This window comes from Orycteropus afer, unplaced genomic scaffold (genome assembly GCF_000298275.1).
Source record: "Orycteropus afer afer isolate SDZICR_OR568_19922 unplaced genomic scaffold, OryAfe1.0 scaffold00124, whole genome shotgun sequence".
Taxonomy (NCBI): Eukaryota; Metazoa; Chordata; class Mammalia; order Tubulidentata; family Orycteropodidae; genus Orycteropus; species Orycteropus afer.
Genome location: NW_006921711.1, coordinates 5,153,442 through 5,174,402, shown reverse-complemented (window position 1 = coordinate 5,174,402; position 20,961 = coordinate 5,153,442). Strand labels below are relative to the sequence as shown.

Here is a 20,961-nt window from a genome sequence, read left to right as displayed (position 1 = left end):
GTACCCTCCCTGAATCTCTGAGGGCATCTCCCTCAGAAAAGCAGGGATAATGGTGGCTACCACACAAGGCAGCTGGGAGGACTCACTGACATAAGATTCATAGGTACCTGACTGCTTGACTCAGAGAAATAGGTGACTCATACATACTGCTTTTCTTCTTTCTCCCTCTTAAGCAGACTAAGACAACTAAGAATGTTTTTCCAAAAGTCTAAAGGAAAATGAGATAGAACATTGGGAAAGCAGACAGTTTCCCAAATGCTCAGCTCCGTACCTACTACCTTAGTACCAGTGAAGACAAAAGGACCTTTCTCATTTCTTCCTTCCCTCCACCTTAGAGTGTGCTGCTGTGGTATAGTGAACCACTTAGTATGGATCTCCCAGTCATGGTCTTTATGACTCCCATCAGATGACTGGGTGGAACTATGCAAATATAAGTGCTTGTGGCCTACCAAGGGATTGGATAGCTTATGAATAATGTAAATAAGATACATGGCACCCTTGCGAGAACGGGGTCATATAATAAGGCGTGTGGAACTGTAGTGTGGGGACTGGTCACTTTTGTCATTCTGCTAGGCTTAAAATGAGCCCTGCTAGAGGCAGAGGGAGGGATCTCACTGCCATCAAGAAAGAAGAGCTGGAGGTGGAGTGGAACATGTCCTTGGACCTGGGGTCCCTGCACTGGACCTCATTGGCAGAGAGCTGGCAGAGACAACAGACAGAGATACAAAGAGGTATGAGACACAGTGGCGGGCTCGCCAGCCCACAGAGCAAGAAAGCTGAATGCCTTTGGGAAAGAGGTTGCTGACAAGAGTGGGGTGCACCTAGGTGTACCTATCAGCAGAACTAAAAGAACTCTGTAACACTAGCCAGAACAGGGAAGAGGCCAGGGTCAGAAGCCAAGGGTCAGAGATGTGTGCCTGAGGGCATAGCAGAGGAGAGGCTGTCCTGATTGAAGAATGCATCTTGAGCATGTTCCTGAACCTGAATTGTAGCCTATTATTTCCCTAATAAACCTCATAATCATGCATATTGCCTGTGAGTTCTGTTTGGTCACTGCAATGAATTATCAAGCCCAGCAAAGAAGTAGTGAGTGCTATAGGAGGGACAGTTAGTGTCAGACTTGGTAAAAAGGCTGACGGGTGGTGGCATGTCTGGCCTCATAGGAATATGCCTTAGGCTGCTAATGGTGATTCTGTTTTCTCTTTGTAAACTTTGAAGACGTCAGAGAAGGATGTCACTTCCATGCCCTTTCTGTAGCCCTAGGCTTAAGAATGCTCTGTGTTGTTGTTGTTGTTATGTGCCGTCGAGTCAGCCCCGACTCATAGCGACCCCTCCTTGGGTTTCCGAGGCAGTATCACTACGGAAGTAGGATTGCCCAACCTTCCTTCCGAGGAGTGGCTGGTGGGTTTGAACCGCCAGCCGTCTGGTTAGCAGGCAAGGGGGCTAAAAAATAGCCATAAAAATAATGACGATGATGATAAGGGCTAACATTTATGCTTACTGTATATAGCAGGTGTTATACATGTAATAAACTACCCAACATGAAAGGGTAACTCTTATCTCCACTTTACAGGTATGGAGACTGAGGAACAGAGAATTTATGTAACCTGCTCTTGAAGGCTGGGCAATCCTACTTCTTTAGTGATACCACCTCAGAAACCCAAGGAGGGATCGCTATGAGTTGGGGCCGACTCGACGGCACATAACAACAACAACAACAGCAACAGCTCTTGTTAATACAGGTAGTAAGTGGTGGAGTCCAGATTCTAATCCAGGGGGGAGAGACCAATGTTTGAATGTCTACTCTAAGGGACAGCCAAGATCCCCTATAGCACAGCCCAAGTATCTGAGTAGCTCTCATTACAGAAGGCTTCCCTGAGGGACCAGGAGGCCTCCTTGAGTTGCCTGCCAGGTAGCTGGTGGGAAATACACTGGGCCAGCTCCATGTCCCCAATGCCTCCTACACCAGCCACAGTGCCTGGAATCCCACCTAACAGTGTCAGTCCTTGGGGTAAGAAGTATTGCTTCCTCCTGGACCTCTTTCAAAATAAGGCTTCCTGCAGTGGAGGTCACATATTTGACCTAAACATCTGTTTAACCACTAGTCCAGGAGAGATGGGTAGAGGGAAAATAAAAAGGTAAGAAGAGGGACCAAATGCCCAGCATGTACATTCAGAGAGAAGCAGCTTCCAGGCAATGGGGGCTCTTTAGTAGAAAGCTGTCCCCAGTGTTCCCAGGCTACATCCTCAACACAGACCTTTATGACCCAGAGAGGGGTCTGCTTGCTGGGTCCTGCTTCCTTTGCAAATGGTGCTTAGTGTTTCAAGAAGCTTCTAAGACTACCTTCTGAGTATTGTAAGCACATCATCCCCCACCCTGCCACAATTCAAATTCCCACCAAAAATTGCAGTTCTGTTTCTACGTAGGTGCGCACACACACTCACACTCCACAGAAACATGGTGATCATCACTCAACTGTGTATTTACAGGTGATTTGATTTCTGCTTCATATTTTTCACTGCATTCAGAATGTTTTACTCCTTTTTCCAAGCATGGAAAAAAAAAAAAAGTTGCAATTATAAAATCTCTTCAGTAGTCCTTCTTGCTAAAAGTCCGATATACAAAAATCCAACCCCAAAACCACAGTCCTGGGCAGTTATGTGAGGGGATGAGAATTCTCTTTGTCAAAGGCCTCCTTCACTTCCTTCACAGAGAAGTCACCAGGAACACAATGAACACAGCTTCCTGATGTAACTGAGATGCAACTTGATTTACAAATCCCTCACATTTACTGGGTGCTCTGGTAGCGTAGTACCTAAGGCACTTGACTGCTAACCAGAAGGCCGGCGGTTCAAACCCACCAGCCACTCCTCAGAAGGAAGATGGGGCAATCTACTTCCGTAGTGAAACTGCCTCAGAAACCCAAGGAGGGGTCACTATGATGCTAGGAAACTATATTCTCAGTTAAAATGGTGATGAATCCAATTCTAATTTTCTAAAGGAGTGCCGGTGAATTGGGGCTGGAGGTGTGCCCAATGATGTCATTTCTCAACTTCGTACAGAAACGACAACCAACACCAAATCAAATGCTCTGAACTGTACTTACAGTGATTTAATAATGAAGTGCAGCAACCAATTATCTCATCTCCATATAATTTTAAAGACCACTTGTAGGGTCAAATGGAGACCTGAGAGAGGCTGCTTAAAGCTAGTAAGGGTGGCCATGAGAAGAGCACCAAAAGTGAACATGTAAGCTGGGTCTGTCTGAAGTGGACTTCCCAAAAGGTACTACTACTCCTGTCACAGAGCACATCTGCACTGCCTTTGAAATCAGGTTTTTGTTCAGAATGTGGGGAAACTGAAGGCTAGGAGGAGGAAAGGACACGGGTAAAGTTAATCTCCAAATGAGAACTGTGTACAAAGCTACACTATAGAAAGGAGAAGTGGGTCAGAGCCTGTGGCTGGTGAAAATACCCCTATCCTGCTGTCCTGTGGAGAAGGTAGCCAAGTGTCTGGCCAAAGGGGCCTTGACCCTGTGTTCAAGAGCAGCCTTACCCACAGGGAGAGGAGGAAGGGGCCAATATGATGTGAAGAGGGGAGTCACAAGGTTCCACAGCTCTGGAGAACATCCGTGCTGGGGCCTGGAGGCCACCACCAGAAACAGATTCCTTGAGCATTTCCCACTGCTATAAAGTGTCTCTTTTAAAAAGTGACTTCCAGGTAGGGGTGATAGCATTGGGTGTGTGCATGTATGTGTGTGTATGTGTATGTTATGAGTGCAAAATAAAATATATATATATATACATCTATGATAAAGAAGCTCTGGTGGCACAGTGGTTAAAGCCTTTGGCTGCTAACCAAAAGGTTGGTAGTTGAATCCACCAGCTGCTCCTTGGGAGAAAGATGTTAACAGTCTGCTGCCATAAAAATTTAGTCTTGGAAACCCAACAGGGCAGTTCTACTCTGTCCTATGGGTCACTATGACTTGGAATTGACTCAATGGCAGTGGGATTTTTTTTGGGGGGTTATATATGATATGTGTGTATAATACTAATAAATACATGAAATATGTTATATACATTTATGTGTATCATATAATATACAGTATATAGTGCTATATGTCACATATAATATATACAGTGTTTCTGTGTCTGTGTGTGTATGGTTTTCCCGACCTATTTGAAAGTTACAGACTTAGTCACTCTTCAACCCTAAATACTTCAACTTTATCCCCTAAGACATTTTCCTACATAATCACAATATCGAAGTCAGGAAATTTAACACTGATATGATATTATCTAATATATACTTTGTATTCAAACTTCACTGGTTGAACCCAAAATGTACTTTATAGATTCTTTTTTAATCCAGGAGTTAAACAGAGCTCATGTCCTGCATTTGGTTACCAGGTCTCCTTAGTATCCCTTATCTGGAATGGCTTCCTCACCTTTTTTCCTTTTATGATACATTTACAAAGAGTCCAGGATGCTGTCGTATAAAATGTTTTATAATCTGGATTTGTCTGATTGTTTGCTCCTGATTCATTTCTGATAAAATGGCAGGAATATGACACAGGCCAATGTATCAACTAATTCAAACCTATCCATCAAGATCAGTATAGAGAATTGTGTCAATGCCATGAACATAAAATATTCATAAAATATATTTACTCATATTAGGAATTTTAAAAATGCAAAGCTGAGCAATCTTGACATATCACTGACACACCACATAAGACCTAATAAAGCAACAGATTTGCTTTAAAATGATCTTATCCACTATTGGCAAGGTGGCTGTGAAACTGATTTATTTATTCACTGCTAGAGGCAATGTAAATTGAATAGCATTTCCAGAAAGCAATATTACAATACATAACAGATACCACAAAGAGATTCATTCACATCCTTTGACTTAGCAATTCAGGAATTACCTCTAAGTCAATAATGAAACTGAAACACAGACACTGAAAGCGATATCCTAATAGCTTATAGATGTTCCCTACTGCATGTCTATATCAGCCAACAAATAGAAGTAGCTTAATTGTCTCACATTAGGAGAATGGTCCAGTGAATTGCATTACCTCAACCGTGATTTTAAAAGGTGAAAAAAGACTACGTGGAAACAGAGAAATTTGATACAATACTATGAAAACAGAATGCACAATAATATATTTGCAGGTTGAAGGTAACATAAACATAAGAATTATTATGCTACCATAGGATAATGGGATTATGTATTTGAATATTTGAAAAACTAATGTTTTCTACCCACCAGCCACTCCTCGGAAGGAAGGTTGGGCAATCCTACTTCCGTAGTGATACTGCCTCGGAAACCCAAGGAGGGGTCGCTATGAGTCGGGGCCGACTCGACGGCAAATAACAACAACGTTTTCTAATGCTATCTAATTGATTTTTTAAAGCATTTCTATCTGCCTGAGGTACTAGATAATGCAGGGCCTCTCATGTTGTGGGGGTAGCGGGCGACTTGGCATGACTTGATAGAATTGGGGGACAGGAGAGGGTTGTCATGAAAAGCAAGAATGACAATGCAAACTTCATCAGCTTCCCAACTGCCTACAGTTCTGAACTGAGTAAATGGCTGGGCCTATTGCTCAACAGTGATATACAACCTGCCCCCTACACCTTTGACACACTCTGAAGGATGGTCACTGCTATCATCGGACAGCACTTAGCCAAGCACACCTGCCATGACTGCTCCTCTGCCTGGCCTTTGAGACAAAACCTAGGCTACTGACCTCCCAGAGGGTACAGGCCCTTTTCAGATGCCTGTTTTATGACTGTTTCTACCGCTCTGTGGAAGGAAAGACTGTGAGTCAGGGCAAGGCCAACACAAAGTTGGATAATTGTTATGGCAGTTTCTGTAGAATTTTCACCTTCTGTGCAGGAGATCTGGGTTCGATTCCTGGCTAATATATCTCATGTGCAGTCACCACCTGTCTGTCAGTGGAGGCCTGCATGTTGCTATGATGCTGAACAGGTCTCAGCAGAGCATCTAGACTAGCACAGACCAGGAAGAAAGGCCTGGTGATATACTTTCACTGGTTTTTAGCCAGTGAAAACCCTATGGACCATGACAGTCCCATCCTATTATGCATGGGAACACCGGAAGCTGGGAGCCAACTAAATGGCAGCTAACACCCCAACCCCTGACATCAAGTGGATTGTGACTAATAACGACCCGCATTGAGTTTCCAGGCCTAAGAATCTTTATGGAAGTAGATTGCCTCATCTTCCTCCCACGGAGCAGCTGGTGGGTTTGAACTACCAACCTTCTGGTTAGCAGCTAAATGCCTTACCCATTGTACCACCAGAGCTCCTTAACAACATACATTTAAAAATCTTAGGAGTTTGTACACCAATGAATATTTTTCAGCCCCAAGCCTTGGAAGAATCTGACAGAAGGCAGGCAAGTGGAGTGGCAGGAACACCTAAAAGAAGGAGTCCACACCTTGCAGTTACTATTTCCTTGGAAGTGAGATTTTGCATCTGAGACTAGAGGAACACTCGCAGACTTGGGGAGAAGCAGCCCCAACACGAAACTTCATGCCCCTTTTCTGGCCAGTCTGGACACTGAAGATTTCACTACTCCACCATCCTGTCCCTCACTCAACTTTCTATCTTACACAAAAAGAGAGTTTGAGAGAATGGATCTCACCACTCATATAAGGTCATTGGAACCCCAGTATTCTTGGGACACCCTTCAGTTTAGGAGATCTAGAAGAGAAGTTCTAATTGGTTGAGATCATGGTGTCTCAGATACGAGCACTTCCTTCCAGGGTATGCATAGCAAGGGCTGCAAAACCCAAGAGTCAGCCATGCCAAAGACCTTTGATCCAGGAGCCTGGGCCAGACTGACCAAAATGCATGGCTGGCCACCTCTGAACACCACCACCATTCCTCACTGCAGGGTGCCCACCCACCCTCGATGTTCAGAGCACATGGGGTCTTTCCTATAAGCAGCTGTGCTGTAGGCTTTTGCTTTTTTCTGTGTATCCTCTTTTCACCTTCTCTTCTCCACCAGTGTGGTTGAATGAGGTGTTAGGAGTCTGGACAAATGTTGCCTTTGCTTTACGTTCTTGAACAAGCTACTTAATTTCTTTGGGACTCTGCTTCTTTATCTACCAAAGGGGGTAACACAATGGCTCAGCCTACAGCCCAAGCCAACATGAGCAGCACTGAGCTCTACTGGCATCTGAGGCAAAAGGGAAATTCAGCAATGCCAATCATGTCTTTATTTAAAACTTTAATATTCTGTTTATTAATTTTTGTTTTAAAAGTTACATTAAAATATTACTTATTTTGATGCCTGAGTTTTTTTGGCATCCCCCACATTTTGCACCCACGCAAGTCCTGACTCTGGGGATGAGGATCAATAATAAAAGCATTATCCCCACACACCCAGCCATCAGGGGGCTTGAGAAAAACAGACTTGGGAACTGTCAGGATGATTGGATTGAGCAAGGAACACTGACTTAGACCTATAACAAAAGCAGCAATAAATGTGATAAGTTTGAGAAAAGGCACAGGGCCTCCTCAGAAGGCTTTTCTTGGCACCTAAGCAGGGAATGTATCTAGTCTCAAGGCAAGTAACTTCCCAACAGAAGGGCAAAGCAAACAATTCAGCCATCCTGGCATTTTATCTAAATAACTTTCAAACCCTCTAGATATCAAGAAGCAGAAAAATATCAGCTCCCTAAGTGCTGAGTACTGTGCTAAGCACCTCACACATGTGATGGCCTCTAATCTCACAAAGAATTATGATTCTTGGTTTACAGAAGGAACTGAGGCTGCTCCAAGAGCTTAGCTAATTTGGTCATGCAGCTAATAGTAAACATTATTTCAGGAATCCCTAACCTGGCCAATTCATCTAAACAGAATAGCCTAGTTCTCACTTGGACCCAGAATCCCTGACATGCTTGGCTGCTAACTGAAAAGCTAACCACTCATGTCCACCCAGAAGCATCCTGGGAGGAAAGGCTGGCAATCAACTTCCGAAAAATCAACCATTGAAAACCCATGGAGCTCATTTCCACTATGACACATGTGGAGTCACCAGGAGTCAGAAGCAACTCAATGGCAACTGGTCAGGCCATGCCATTTGAACCCATCTATGTGTATGGAAGTCTCCTCCCTGCTGCTGTCACTCACCTCTCCACACATCTGCCTCTGTGCCCCTCTCTAGACTTAGAAAAGAAAGATTAAGGGGACCAATTAGTTCATGGTGCACCCACATAATGAAATTTAATGTAGCTGCTGATATGCTAAATCTACTAAGAAATAATAAATAGGAAAAGAAAACTAAGAAGCATGTTTATAGTGTGGATCTATTTGTATAAAATGAGAAAGAGAAAAGGATACATATATTCAAGCACATATAAGCAAAAATACACATTGAAAGAGTATATGATAAACCCATTTAAAAATGTTCATCATGTGGACACTAGATGCCAGGCACTGTTGGGCACAGACTAAACTACCCTTGACCACAAAGAAATGGACTGGGGCCACTCCTTCAATCATTCAGCTCAGAAATTCTGGATTTGGTCCTTAATAGACAGGTCTCTCTAAGAAAGCAAGGAATTGCTCAAGTATTCCAGACACGAGAATCATAAGTATGGGTGATCCTGACAGAACAACCTCTGGGAAGTTTTCTTAATTCTCCCATGCAATAACTCTCTGGTTTGACTTTATGAACTTACTGGTGAAAAAAATACAAAATCAATGGAAGGAAAACAAAACAAACAAACAAAATTAGGTACTGAAAAGTAAAGAGCAGTGTCTTTTACAGGCAAACCTTGTTTTATTATGCTTTGCCCATATGGCTTTTTTTTTTTAACAAATTGAAAGTTTGAGGCAATGAGCAAGTCTATCAGCATCATTTTTTCAACAGCATGTGCTCACATGTCTCTGTGTTGCATTTTGGTAATTCTCATAATATTTCAAACTTTTTCATAATACTATTGTACTCTTCACAGAGTGTAAACATAACTTTTTTATGTACTGGGAAACCAAAAAATTCATGTAACTCACTTTATTGTGATATTTACCATACTGTAGTGATCTGGAACCAAACCCACAATATCTCTGAGATATGCTTGCATTTTTCATTTTTCCAGGAGAGGAAAAAATATAATATTTTCAAGTTAAATAAATGCTTCACGACAGTGAGTTTTAAATATTAAGTAAATATTTATGTCATGCCAAAGAATATGTCCTACATGTTGTACTGACACAATACATTAAAGAAAATTTCTGTTCAAAACAGGAAAGAGGAAACAGCAACTAATTCCTTAGGAGAGACTGTTCTATGCTATCTGTATCTTCCCAGAGAAGCACACAATGTGAATCTGAAATGTCTGAGAGATTCGGCTCAGGATTATCTGTATTCTGTGTATAATCTAATCAGAAAAGCATGAGTGGCATTTTAAGATTAGCATCTCAAATTTAATATAAACTGATTTTCTCCTTCCTCTTCTTCACTTTTTGAATTATCTTTTCTGTATTCACCACTTATACACTGTCCAGTGATGTTTTAAAACAACACTTAAGCTAGCTTGTGCTTTACAGAAAAAAAATTGGACACTGATAGGGTAGGGAGAACAGCACTAGGGTAACTAAAAGTAAAACATGGTGATTTCTAGGCAATAAGATGATCTCTGAGGGAGAGATTCCCAGAGAAAAGCGGGAAGGCAACCACTACTCCTACCACCCTATGCTTCCTGGTACAAAGCGCACTGGTAGGGTGTAGGGATCAGTGACTTCACTTGAGCAGGAAGTCGGCCTGCCCCTTGCCAGTCTGCATTCATTTATTCTTTCATTCCTTCCCCCCTCCATCCATTCAATGTTACCTACTGGAATTTTACAGCATGTCTGAGACAGTCAGGAAAAGTCATTACTTGTTAAGAGGTAACCAAAAAGCAAAAGCCCTGCTAAAAGCTCACAGGGCACTCTCAGCCTGGGAAATGTAAGAGTGGGGCACCAGCCAAGGGTGGGGCCGAGTCCCTGTTGGTGCCAGTGACAGTTCAGGATGAATCACAGGAAACTGAGCGAATGCTGAATTCTTGGGCACCTGAGTACCATGAGAGCTCTTGTTCTGTCCACTGTTCATGTTTCTAAACTGCTATATTAAAAAATGCCTGGGGGAGGCATCTGTGTGGAGGTAGATGGTGATTGGGAGGGAAGGGGGAAAGGGTCAATGCCAAGTGTAATTTGATATCCCCACCTCCTGCAAAAAATAAATAAAGTAAATAACAAGTCTTTTTATGGCACAGGTATCCCAGCCAAAAAGATTATGAAGTCTTTTACTGGAAAATCTAAACATACCCAGTCCTGTTTTTATTTGATACTCTGCGTTCATTTAATCAGTCCCAGGGCAGTGTTCAGGAAGATTAAGGTAGAGTGAGTTGAAATTCATACCTCTAATGCCCAAGTCAGTGCCTAAGGCATTTGACTGCTAAGTAGAAGGTTGACAGTTCAAACCCACCAAGCCACTCCATGGAAGGAAGAGTGGGCAATCTACTTTCATAAAGATTTACTGCCTCAGAAACCCAAAAGAGGTCGTTATGAGTTGGAATAGACTCAATGGCAGTTAGTTTGGGTTTGTGGGTTTTTTTGGGAGGCGGCAAGACATGGGAGAAAGCTGAGGCAGTCTGCTTCTGTAAAGATTTACAGCCTTGGAAACACTATGGGGCAGTTCTACTTTGTCTTACAGGGTTGCTGTAAGTTGGAATCAACTCAACGGCAGCAGGTTTCAATCCCCAAGGCAGGGGCAGTGGTGGTTCAGGAGTAGAATTCTCACCATCCATGTGGGAGACCAAACCAAAACCTAACTCCCTGCTGTCGAGTCAGATCTGACCACAGAGACCTCTCCTTGGGTTTCCAAGGCAGTATTACTAAGGAAGTAGATTGCCCAACCCTCCTTCCAAGGAGTGGCTGGTGGGTTTAGCAGTCAAATGCCTTAGGCATACACCACCGGAGCTCATCCATGTGGGAGACCTGGGTTTGATTTCTAGGTGATAGACCTCATGCACAGCCACCACCCTTCTGTCAGTGGATGATTGCATGATGATACGATGCTCAACAGACTAGTGGAATTTCTAGACTAAGACTAGGAAGAAAGGCTTGGTGATCTTCTTCTAAAAAATGAGTAAATGAAAACCCCAAGAATCACAATGATCTGATCTACAACCAGTCACGGTGCTGATGGATGACTGGCAGTATTTTGTTCCACTGTGCATGGGATCATCATGATGGCTGCTAACAGCAACAACAAATGCCCAAGTCATGGTGACTCCATAATGTCAGGGTAGAACTGTGCTCCATAGGGTTTTGAGTCAGAAGCAACTCAACTGGTTACTAGTTAATGTCCAAGTGACCTCTAGTTACCTCATCTAAGACTCCATCAAACTTCTCAAAATCAAGTGCCTGGACAATTTCCAAAAATACCACAATGAACTACCGTTTTTTGTTTTCCCCAAGCTGCTTCTTTGCTAAGGCAGTTTCAAGCCCTTGCTTTTTAAAGTAAAAAGTAAACAGAAATATCACATTGTCTCCCAAAGAGATCCAGAGACCCAGACTCACAGACCTGGGCTGTGAGTATTCCTGAAACTGACCAGTCTCAGACTACCTGGAAAAGAAGGAGAGTTTCAGGCAGTTAGAAGATTAAAAAATAAATCTGTGTCAAAAGAGGTGGAGAAAGAAAAGAAAAGATGATTGTTAAGTTCCAAAGTCAAGGCTGATAATTGACTAAATGAACCCCACATCTTCCAAGGTGGCAAATAAATTTGTCTTAAGAAGGACATCATGCTTGGTAAAGTAGAGGGTCAGTAAAAAGGAGGAAGACCTTCAGTGAGATGGATTGACACAGTGACTGCGATGGTGAGCTCAAGCATAGCAAGGATTGTGAGGATGGCTCAGGACTGGACAGTGTTTCATTTTATTGTAGACAGGGTTGCTATGAGAGGGATTGACTCGATCGCACCTGACAACAAGAATAAACGCAATCTACTGTCCCTGATTCTTCAGCAGAAGGGTCCACATTGACCAAGAAAGGAGCCCTCCCTCCTTCTACCCCCACTCCCAGTAACTCAGGCCATCCTGTTTCCAGGACAGGGCACTAGGGAGATGAATCAGCTGGCAGGAAGCAACAGGTGAGCAAACTCCCTATCTTTCAACAGAAATAACTATAATGGCCAGTGCTGTTGTAGAACTTATGCTTTTTTTCTTGACTTCAAAAACTTGCTTAAATTAAACTTTTTCTTAAAAGTTTTGTGTTCCCCTGAGACTGTGACCAACACCTTGAACATGGAGAAAGGGATAAGAAGGTCAAAAGCAATAATGCTTTTAATAACTGAAAGCATCCCATGATCCAACCCATACCTCTGTAAGGCTTCCAGCTCTTCCTTCACACACACACATACACAGAGAGAGAGAGAAAGAGAGAGAGAGAGATATACTACAGGGGCTCCCCCTGCTGTGGCACTTCTCCCCAGCCAGGAACATTGTAGTGCTATAAACCAACTGAATGCCCAGTATTTACTTCTTAGGGCCTCAGCAACTGTTATCTCCCTCAGAAATGTCTTCCATAGTAATATAAGAAAGTTGAAGAAAGAAGGCAATGTGCAAGAAGAAGAATCTATTTCAAATAACTCTACAAATCAACAGAGACATCCGTAGCTAAATTTGAGGTCACGTATCAATACACTTCCACGCAGAGAAAATGGGAACTGTCAAGAGGAAATGGGAGGAGGGAAACCTCTCCTCTCTCCCAACTTAATGACCCTAAGAAAATATTCTGAGGCCACAGATGCTTATGAGAGATCCTGTTAACTTAGTTCTTTGTGCTAATGAAATAAAAATGGAGATCAAATTCCCCAAATGAATAAGTTATCTCTGTCCAGAGGGAACATATTACTGGCCACAGGCCATGCCTTGAATGTCAGCCAGACTCCTTGTAGACTTATGCTCATGGTCACCAGGGCCCTGCTGAAAAAGGAGGAATGGCTCAACATAACCTAGCCTCTCTCCCAAAAGTGTATCTCCCATCCTGTATCCTATGCCCAGAGCTTCTGACTCCCCAGGTCTGGGGAGGGGCTAAGAATCTGCATTTCTAACAAATTCTCAGGTAACACTAATGTTGCTGGTCAGGGAATCAGGTTTCAAGAACTTTCTAGACCCCATTATCCACCTTATCTGAAATACCTGAAAGCGATACACTTACTTATTCAAAAGTCATTAGGGTTCTGCTTAGGATGTAGAAAGATGGAAAGATCAACATTCCCACCATTATAACCAAAAATAGGCATAAGGATGAACCTTGAAAATATTATGCTGCATGGAGTAAGTCTATCACAAAAGGACAAATATTGTATGATCTCATTCATCTGAAATATCTAGAATAGGCAAACGTATAGACATCTCTCTTTATCAGTGGCTGCCAGGGGCAGGAGAAGGAAAAAGGGGAGTCATTATTTAGGAAGCAGTAAGTTTCTGTTTATGGTGGTAAGAATTTTGGCAACAGATAACTGGTGATGGTTGTACAACATGATTAACATACTTAATGTCACTAAATAGTACATGTAAAAAATGTTAAATTGGCAAATGTTGTGTTATACATATATAACTTTACAACAGTAATTTAAAAAGATATACAGATCAATGGAACAGTATAAAGAAATCAGTCCACACACACATGGTCAACTGATTTTCAACAAAGGTGCAGAGGCAACTCAATAAAGAAAGGATAGGCTTTTCAAAGAATGGTTCTGGAACAACTAGATATCCATATACAAAAAGTAAGCATAGATCCAGGTACAATTCACATTGTACAAAAACAATTAAAAAAAATAATAGCTCATAGGCGAAAGTATAAAATCTAAAATTATAAAATGTCTGAAAGGAAATACAGGAAAAAAATCTTTGTAGCCTTGGATTAGACAAAGATAGATATGACAGTAAAAGCACAATTCATAAAAGAAAAAATAAATGAATTAGACTTCACCAAAATTAAAAACTTCTGCTTTTCAAAGATACTTTTAAGATAAGTCCCAAAATGTGAAAAAATATTGCAAATCATGTATCTGGTAAAGCACTTGTATCTAGATTATCAAATGAATTCTCAAAATTCAAAAATAAGAAGCAAACAACTCAATTAAAAAAAAAAAGCAAAAGATTTAAAGGACACCTCACCAAAGAAAGAAGCTATATAACCAAAACCCACTACCATGGAGCTGATTCTGACTCTTAGTGATCCCCATTAGGTTTTCAAGGTAAATCTTTACAGAAATAGATTGCCCCATCTTCTTTCCGCAGAGTGGCTGGTGGGTTTAAAAAGCCAACCTTCAGGTTAGCGGTCAAATGCCTATGGCACTGCACCACCAGAGTTCTTTAAAGAAGCTATATAGATGGCAATTAAGCACATGGAATGATGCTCAATATAACTCGTTTTTAGCAAAATGTAAAGTAAAACCACAATGAGATCCTACTACGTACCTATTAGAATAACTAACTTTAAAATATTAATAATAAAATAAAATAAAACTTGACAATACTAAGTGCTGATGAGGATGCAAAGTAATTTTCATACACTTCTGGTTAATGATGAAAAATGGTTCAGCCACTTTGGAAAGCAGTTTGGCAGTTTCTTGTAAAAGTAAACACACACTTATCATACACGATCCAGCAATTCCACTCCCAGTTATTTACTTAAGTGAAATGAAAACTTATGTTCACACAGAATCCTATGTGCAAATATTTATAGCAGCTTCATTTGTTATTGCAAAAAACTGGAGACAATCCAAATATCCCTCAAATGAGATATGGATAAACAAACAAAATTGGTGTACATCCATACAGTAGAATACAAGTCAGCAACAAAAGAAAACAAATTACTGATTCAGGTGACAATGTGGATGAATCTCGGATGCTAAATGAGAGAAGCCAGGCTCAAAAGGCTACATACTGTATGAGTTCATGCAGGTGACATTCGGGAAAATGTAAAGGTATAGCGGTTGCCAGGGACTGGGGGGTGGGTGAAGGTCTGACTACGAAAGGGGAAGCTAATGAGAGGATTTTAGGAGGTGATGGAATGAGTCTATATTTTGATTGGTGTGGTGGGTACATGATTGTTTTTGTCAGAACTCTCATAACAGCTCACTAAAAAGGGATAATTTTACTATACATAGATTATACCTTAATTTTAATAGGGGGAGGGGTTGTCATTAATGAGGTCCTGGTGGTGTAGTGCCTAAGGCATTTGACTGCTAACCAGAAAGCTGGCAGTTCAAACCCACCAGCCATTCCTCAGAAGGAAAATTGGGCAATCTACTTCCATAGAGATACTGCCTTGGAAACCCAAGGAGGGGTCGCTATGAGTTGGAATCAACTCGACAGCAGTGAGCACTATATCTGAAACTCTGTGCCAGGAGCTACTTAAGGTACAAAGGGTCACCCTGTGGACAGTTTAGAATGCATATCTGCCTAAAGCACTGAAATAGCCTACAATCAAAGAGTTCTACTGGGCAGAAGAGACTGTAAACCTAAGAGTTCAGAGAAAACGGGGGTAGCTGGTATGCACCAGTGCCCTCCTCTGCCAGATTCTCCTTTTGCCAATCTGAGCTTTCCATTCTTCCATTCATTCTCTCATCACCTTCATCAGGTCAGTCTCCTGACGGGCCCTCACCAAAGTCACGCTTCTAATCACCAGCCTCACAATCATTGCTACATTTGAGCCCATCATTGCAACCACTGTCAATCCATCCCACTGAAAGTCCTCCTCTTTTTCGCCAACCCTCTGCTTTACCAAGCCTGATGTCATTCTCCAGGGACTGGTCCCTCCTGATACTATGTTCAAATTACGTGAGATGAAGTCTGCCCATCTTCACTTCTAATCACATCAGTCCTCCTTTCTAAGACACTGTTTTCCTCCCCTTCCTCCCCTCTTTTCATCTAAATCCTTCATACACTTTAAGATCTCACTCTTCTGTGAAGACTTATCAGAGTGGTCCACAGGGATTTCCTCTTCTTTGAACTGTTATAGACTCAGAGTCTTTACTACTCAATTTTATATTCATTAAACATTTAATTATACATTTTTTTCTGAGTGCTAAATGTGTCTTCATATTGTTTCCTCAGCTAGAATTGCTAATTACTTTAGGAAAAGTAGAACCTCTTAAGATTTTTTTTTTTTTTTCATCTTTCCCCCTAAGGCCTCCCCAACTTCTTTCCCCCATGTGTATCACTATTATTAAGGAGCTCTGATGATGTAATACCTAAGGCATTTGACTGCTAACCAGAAGGTTAATAGTTCAAACCCACCAGCCACTCTGAGGAAGAAAGATAGGGCAATCTACTTCTGTAAAGATTTACTGCCTCAGAAACCCAATAGGGGTTTCTGACTCAGTTTTGAATGATACTAAAGTACTGGCAATAGTAGGTAAGAGAAGCAATGTAGTATTGCACATATTCGTGATTCGTTCACTTAAATCCTCTATGTATTTTTTTCCTCCCATACAATATGATAAAAATGCCTTTTTGCAAAACAAAACCTATCCCAGGTTCTAAACAATTTAACAATCCCTAAAGGACCCACAAAAAGATCTCTGGTGGTGCAGTGCCTAAGGGGTTTGACTGCTAACTAGAAGGTTGGTGGTTCAACTCATCAGCTACTCTGTGGAAGGAAGATGAGGCAATCTACCTCCATAAAGATTTACTGCCTTGGAAATCCAACAGGGGTTTCCATGAGTCAGAATCAACTAGATGGCAGTGGGTTTGGTGTTTGGTAAAGGATCCACAAAGAGATCTGGTGATGCTTTGGTTAAAGCATTGGGCTGCTAACCAAAAGGTCAGTAGTTCAAACCCGCTAGCTGCTCCTCAGGAGAAAGATGTGCCAGTCTACTTCCACAAAGACTTACAGTCTTGGAAACCCTATTGGGCTGTTCTACTCTTCTTATAGAGTCACTATGAGTCAGAAGTGACTTGATGATTGTGGGTTTGTTTTGGTTTTTTGTAAAAGACCCACAATAGTGCAGCAAGTACATGCATTTCTTGGCATGTAATTATTTCCGTGTATAACATTCCTTTCATGATAGCACACTGAAAGGGTTTTATTTTGTTTTTAACAAACAAACAAATTTACATATTTTTTTCTCTTCCAAAAGTCTTTGGCCAAGCATCTTGAGTTAATATGTACCCTGTATGAATGTATTTCACGCATGCTTATGTTTAAATTGGATGGGCCAATTTAATTAGTCTTGTAATCTTCCACAACAGCCATGCACGGAGAACCTCACGCTGTGTTACTGCTATCAAACTCAAGGTCTCAGGTCACATTTCATTACACGTTCTTCAGTTGTTTTACAATAAAGAATAAATGGACAGTGCAGTATTGATAAGGTATTATTTGATCACATGGAGTTGTTGTTTTTTTTTTAAGTAACTTTATAACTATTATCTAAACTCTTTGTACTCTGTGTTAAATTTTTAGTGATAAGGAACCATCAGTCCCCATTTGGTTTAGATGTACAGACCCTTTTCAATACTATCATAGAAACATCTATGTGACCGATGAGTTTAAGAACTGTTTTCTTCCCTGCCCAGAATCACTGGGGCTACACAAAGACCCTGTGCACACCAGGTCCCCTTCAAAGTTGTTGTTAAGTGCTGTTGAGTCAGCTCTGATTCGTACAACAGAATCAAACAGTGTCTGGTCATGTGCCATCCTCATAATCATTGCTATGTTTGAGCCCATTGTTGCAGCCACTGTGTCATTTCATCTCATTGAGAGTCTTCCTCTTTTTTGCTGACTCTGTACTTTATCAAGCATGATATGCCCAAAGTATGTGACCTGAAGTCTCTCTATTCTCACTTTTAAGGAGCATCCTGGTTGTACTTATTCCAAGACAAATGTGTTCATTCTTTTGGAAGTCTGTGGTATATTCAATATTCTTGGCCACACCATAATTCAAATGCATCAATTCTTCCTTGGTCTTCTTTATTCATTGCCCAAATTTTGCATGAATATGAAGCAACTGAAAATACCATGGTTTGGGTCAAGCACACACTAGTCCTCAAAATGACATCTTTGCTTTTGAACACTTAAAAGAGGTCTTTTGCAGCAGATGTGCCCAATGCAATACATCATTTGATTTCCTGACTTCTGCTTCTATGAGCATTGATCGTGGATCCAAGAAAAATGAAATCCTTGGTAACATTGATGTTTTCTTCATTTATCTTAGTGTTCTTATTGGTTCACTTGTGAGGATTTTTGTTTTCCTAATGTTGAAGTGTAACCTGTCCTGAAGATTAAAGATCACATTTGGTCTTCATCAGTAAGTCCTTCAAGTTCTCTTCAAAGTGGAAGCCTTCAAAACAGGAGGGGAGCATTGTAAAGTTGAAGAGATCCTTGTCCAAACTGACAATTTTGCCAAAGGTCAATCCTTTCTAGTTAAAGTAAAGATGGTAAAGATGTGAGTTTAGGTATTATCTCCCGGTTAAAAAAAAAACAAAACACCAAACCCATGCCATCAAGTCAATCCCAACTCATGTTGTTGTTGTTATGTGCTGTCTAGTTGGACCTGACTCATAGCGACCCCTCCTTGGGTTTCCAAGGCAGTATCACTATGGAAGTAGATTGTCCAACCTTCCTTCCAAGGAGTGGCTGGTGGGTTTGAACTGCCAGCCTTCTGGTTAGCAGTCAAATGCCTTAGGCACTACGCTATCAGAGCTCCTTTCCAACTCATAGCGACCCTTTCAAACATAGTAGAACTGCCCCATAGCATTTCCAAGGCTATAGATCTTTATGAAAGCAAACTGCTTCATCTTTCTCCCATGGAGCAGCTGATGGGTGCAACTCCCCAACCACTACACAACCAAAGCATCTTTATCCCCTGGTTGACAACATAAGATAGACATGCAAATGATACTCATACTATTGAGAATAAAATAAATCCCTATGTCAGTGGTTCTCAAACTTGATTGTGGAATAAAATTACCCAGTAGACAAAGTAAAGCACAGGTTGCTAGCCTTACTCCAGAAGTTTGGATTCAGGAAGTGGGGATGGGACATGAGATGTGAAATTCTAAGGAATTTTGGGGGTGCAACAGTTAAGAGTTTGGCTGCTAACCTAAAAGATGGCAGTTTGAACCCACTGAGTGGGAGAAAGACCTGACTATTTACTTCTATAAAAATTACAGCCTAAATATCCCTACAGGGCAGTTACACTCTGTTACCTGGGTCATTATGAGTCAGAATTGACTTGATGGTACACAACAACAATAACAAGAAGCTCAAAGATGATACTGGTGCTGCTGCTCCAAGGACTGAGTGCATGTTGAGAACAACTACCCTAGGCTATCCTCCTTCAGATCACCAGAATTACTGGTGAGTTCTATACTGAGAGATGGTCCCACAACCCCAAAGAAAACAAGAGCCAAAAAGAGAGGGAAATTCTTTTCCCACTGAGCACTCTAAGCCACCCTCCAGTCAAGGCAGCCACAAGCAGCCCTAGATAAAGACATCTGAGCACTTCCGGTAAGCTGTCTCCAGGAGGGTTCACGGGGAGTTTGTAGTCCCTACAGCTCATGAATTTTGGAAATAGCCAAAAGCAAAGGTCTGGCATTCAACTGTGGAGCAGAACTCTGGGTCAGCCAGGGAAGCTTTTCATGTGATTCAAGCAGCAGCACTCAAGGAAGAATCCAGATTCTACATCCACTCCCAGAGCACCTGCTGTGTGCCGAGAACTGTGCTGGGTACTGAGAGGGCTGCAGGCGGGAATCCAGGCTGCACTTTGTCCTAGACCAAGTGAGTGAAGGCCTGAGCACCCCACCTTTCTCTCAGCAGCTCATCCCCCTTTTGGTCATATTTCTGCATCACTTCAGACTCCCAGGAACAGCCACTGTTTATGATTAGCTTCTTCCTATGTCCTCCCAGTCATAGACTCTTGAGCCTTTGTCCCTGTCAAAATGTTGTTAACCTGCTGTGGAGCTGACCCCCAACTCATAGCAACCCCATAAACAAGAGGATTGGCCTGTTGTGATTGTGATACACAGGGTTTTTGCTGGCTGATTTTCAGAAGCAGGGTGCCAAGCCTTTCTTCCTAGTCCATCTTAGTCTCTGTGCTCCACTGAAACCTGTTCAGTATCATAACAGCACTCAAGCTTCCATTGACAGACGACTGGTACATGAGTGCACTGGCTGAGAACTAAACCAGGGTCTCACTCACAGAAGGAGAGAATTCTACCACTGAACCATCACTATCCTCTTAAAAAACAGTGGGGAACTTTAAAATACATGTATGACTTAGTCCCAACCTCAGAGATAATGACTTGGGAAGCAGCCCTAGCACACCAAAAAAAAAAAAAAAAAAAAAAAACAGATTCACTGCCATTGAGTCTGTTCTGTCTCATAGCAACTGTTCCCTGGGCTTCCGAGGCAGTATCACTAAAAAAGTAGATTGACCAGTCTTCCTTCCGAGGAGTAGCTGGTGGGTTTGAAACACCAGCCTTCTGGTTGGCAGTCATATGCCTTAGGCACTACACCACCAGAGTTCCCACCCCTAGCATGGGGGGGGGGGGTTAAAAACTTTCCATGTGATTTTAACCTGCGGTCAAAATTAAGAAACTGCTAGTGGTCCAGAATAGGGCTTCTTGGCTCAAAAGAAACCTGGGTTTTCCTAAAGTTCCCTGCTCCTCACCTGGTGAAGAGGGCATTTTTCACAGCAAGGAGATTTGCTTTATTCCAAGAACAAATAGACTACAGAAAGTAGCATTTAAATGTGTCTTAAAAAAAAAAAAAAAATTGTGTTGGACAGTTCTTAAAAGGATAGTAATCTCTTTCTTCCAGAACCAGTTATATTTTAACCTTCCCTAGTTCTTATCTAAGGAGCTCTGGTGGCATAGAGGATAAGGCATTTGGCTGCTAAACAGAAGTTCAGCAGTTCAAATC

General features: G+C 41.8%; 1 protein-coding gene across 1 annotated transcript in view; it reads right to left on the bottom strand.

Annotated features, from left to right (window-relative positions):
* PRKCE (protein kinase C epsilon) overlaps positions 1-20,961 on the bottom strand; it is a 794,842-nt gene that overhangs the window by 336,100 nt on the left and 437,781 nt on the right. The gene's annotated exons all lie outside the window — the stretch shown is intronic.